The sequence below is a fragment of the Arachis ipaensis genome, chromosome B1, assembly GCF_059453495.1.
Source record: "Arachis ipaensis isolate K30076 ecotype BB chromosome B1, ASM5945349v1, whole genome shotgun sequence".
In the NCBI taxonomy this organism is placed as follows: Eukaryota; Viridiplantae; Streptophyta; class Magnoliopsida; order Fabales; family Fabaceae; genus Arachis; species Arachis ipaensis.
Window position 1 is genome coordinate 51670194 of NC_142436.1, and position 3367 is coordinate 51673560.

A 3367-nucleotide genomic window follows, 5' to 3' on the forward strand; every position below is an offset into this window, starting at 1 on the left:
CGAGAACCTCCAGATGATTAGCCGTGCCGTGACAGAGCATTTGGATCTTTTTCACAGAGAGGATGGGATGTAGCCATTGACAACGGTGATGCCTTACAGAAAGCTTGCCATGGAAAGGAGTAGGACTAGTTGGATGAAGACAGCAGGAAAGCAGAGGTTCAGAGGAACGAAAGCATCTCTATACGCTTATCTGAAATTCTCACCAATGAATTACATAAGTATTTCTATCTTTATTTTCTGTTTATTTATTATTATTATTCGAAAACTCCATAACCATTTGATATCCGCCTGATTGAGATTTACAAGATGACCATAGCTTGCTTCATACCAACAATCTCCGTGGGATCAACCCTTACTCACGTAAGGTTTTATTACTTGGACGACCCAGTGCACTTGCTGGTTAGTTGTATTGAAGTTGTGACAAATTATGAATTAAGATTAGAGCACCAAGTTTTTGGAGCCATTACCAGGGAACACAATTTCGTGCACCAAATTTTTTGGCGCCGTTGCCGGGGATTGTTCGAGTTTGGACAACTGACGGTTTTATCGTGTTGCTCAGATTGGGTAATTTTCTTCTTAATTTATTTTCAAAAAGTTTTCAAAAATTTTTCAAAAATATTTTCTTCTTTTTCATTTTTCCCAATTAATATTCGAAAAAAAATATTTTCAAAAAATAAAAAATATTTTTCTTCAGAATTTTTAAGAATGAATTCTAGTGTTTCATGATGATTTGTTGAATCCTGGCTGGCTGTAAAGCCATGTCTAAATTCCTTTGGACTGAGGATTCAACTAATCACTTCAATGCATGTAATAGCATACTAAAGCTTGGCTGGCTATTAAGCCATGCCCAACCCTTGGATTGGAGCTTTAGGCCAACATTGAAAGATTCCTGGGATTCTTATTAAAAAATTTTGAATTTCTTATTTTCTTTTTCCTATATGTTTTTCGAAAAAAAATTTAAAAAAAATACAAAAAAATCATAAAATCATAAAATCAAAAATATTTTATGTTGTTTGTTTGAGTCTTGAGTTAATTTTTAAGTTTGGTGTCAATTGCATTTTTTCTAAAAATTCTTTATGCATTTTTTCGAAAATTCATGCATTCATAGTGTTCTTCATGATCTTCAAGTTGTTCTTGGCCAATCTTCTTGTTTGATCTTCATATTTTCTTGTTTTGTGTCTTTTCTTGTTTCTCATATGCATTCTTGCATTCATAGTGTCTATACATGAAAAATTTCTAAGTTTGGTGTCTTGCATATTTTCTTTTCTTGAAAATCTTTAAAAAATAAGTTCTTGGTGTTCATCTTGACATTCAAAGTGTTCTTGGTGTTCATCTTGACATTCATAGTGTTCTTGCATGCATCACATGTTTTGATCCAAAATTTTCATGCATTGCATCATTTTTCATGTTTTTCTCTCTCATCATTAAAAATTCAAAAATCAAAAAATATCTTTCCCTTTTTCTTCTCATAAATTCGAAAATTTGAGTTGACTTTTTCAAAACTTTTTAAAATTCAATTGTTTCTTATGAGTCAAATCAAATTTTCAATTTGAAAATCTTATCTTTTTCAAAATCATTTTCAAAAATCAAATCTTTTTTATTTTTCTTATTTATTTTCGAAAATTTTAAAAATATTTTTCAAAAAAATCTTTTTCTTAATTTTATCTCATAATTTTCGAAAATATCATCAACAATTAATGTTTTGATTCAAAAATTTCAAGTTTGTTACTTACTTGTTAAGAAAGATTCAAACTTTAAGTTCTAGAATCATATCTTGTGATTTCTTGTGAATCAAGTCATTAATTGTGATTTTAAAAATCAAATCTTTTTCAAAACTAATTTCAATCATATCTTTTCAAAAATATCTTTTTATCTTATCTTTTTCAAATATCTTTTCTAACTTCTTATCTTCTTATCTTCTAAAAATTGATTTCCAAAATTTGTTTCAACTAACTAATTAACTTTTTGTTTGTTTCTTATCTCTTTCAAAACTACCTAACTAACTATCCCTCTGTAATTTTCGAAAATGCCTCCCTCTTTTTCAAAAATTATTTTTAATTAATTAATTGTTTCAATTTTTAATTCTAACTTTATTTCTTATCTAATTTTTGAAAATAACTAACCCCTTTTCAAAAGTTATTTTCGAAAACTTCTTCCTCTCATATCCTTCTATTTAATTAATTACTTATTAACACTTCTCTTCATCCCATATCTCTGCTCTCCTCACCCTTGTGTTTGGATTCTCCTCCCTTCTCTTTCCTTACATTACATTCTTTTCTTCTTCTACTCACACAAATGAATCTCTATACTGTGACATAGAGGATTCTATATTTTCTTTGTTATTCCCTTCTTTGTCATATGAGCAGGAGCAAGGACAACAACCTTCTTGTTGAAGCAGATCCTGAACTTGAAAGGACTCTGAAAAGGAAACTAAGAAAAGTTAAAATACAACAATCCAGAGACAACCTTACAGGAATTTTCGAACAAGAAGAGGAGATGGCAGTCGAAAATAATAATAATGCAAGGAGGATGCTTGGTGACTTTACTGCACCTAATTCCAATTTACATGGAAGAAGCATCTCCATCCCTACCATTGGAGCAAACAATTTTGAGCTTAAACCTCAATTAGTTTCTCTGATGCAACAAAACTGCAAGTTTCATGGACTTCCATCTGAAGATCCCTTTCAGTTCTTAACTGAATTTTTGCAGATATGTGACACTGTTAAGACTAATGGAGTAGATCCTGAAGTCTACAGGCTCATGCTTTTCCCGTTTGCTGTAAGAGACAGAGCTAGAATATGGTTGGACTCTCAACCTAAGGATAGCCTGAACTCTTGGGATAAGCTTGTCAAGGCTTTCTTAGCCAAGTTCTTTCCTCCTCAAAAGCTGAGTAAGCTTAGAGTGGATGTTCAAACCTTCAGACAGAGAGAAGGTGAATCCCTCTATGAAGCTTGGGAGAGATACAAGGAACTGACCAAAAAGTGTCCTTCTGACATGCTTTCAGAATGGACCATCCTGGATATATTCTATGATGGTCTGTCTGAATTAGCTAAGATGTCATTGGATACTTCTGCAGGTGGATCCATTCACCTAAAGAAAACGCCTGCAGAAGCTCAAGAACTCATTGACATGGTTGCTAATAACCAGTTCATGTACACTTCTGAGAGGAATCCTGTGAGTAATGGAACGCCTCAGAAGAAGGGAGTTCTTGAAATTGATACTCTGAATGCCATATTGGCTCAGAATAAAATATTGACTCAGCAAGTCAATATGATTTCTCAGAGTCTGAATGGAATGCAAGCTGCATCCAACAGTACTCAAGAGGTATCTTCTGAAGAAGAAGCTTATGATCTTGAGAATCCTGCAA

General features: G+C 32.5%; 1 non-coding gene across 1 annotated transcript; it reads right to left on the bottom strand.

The window, feature by feature from the left end:
* Positions 1 to 2892: 2892 nt before the first annotated feature.
* Positions 2893 to 3000, bottom strand: LOC148576550 (small nucleolar RNA R71). The gene has a single exon (XR_015903086.1). It is a non-coding gene; the product is annotated as a small nucleolar RNA R71 (small nucleolar RNA).
* Between the last annotated feature and the right edge of the window lie 367 nt (positions 3001 to 3367).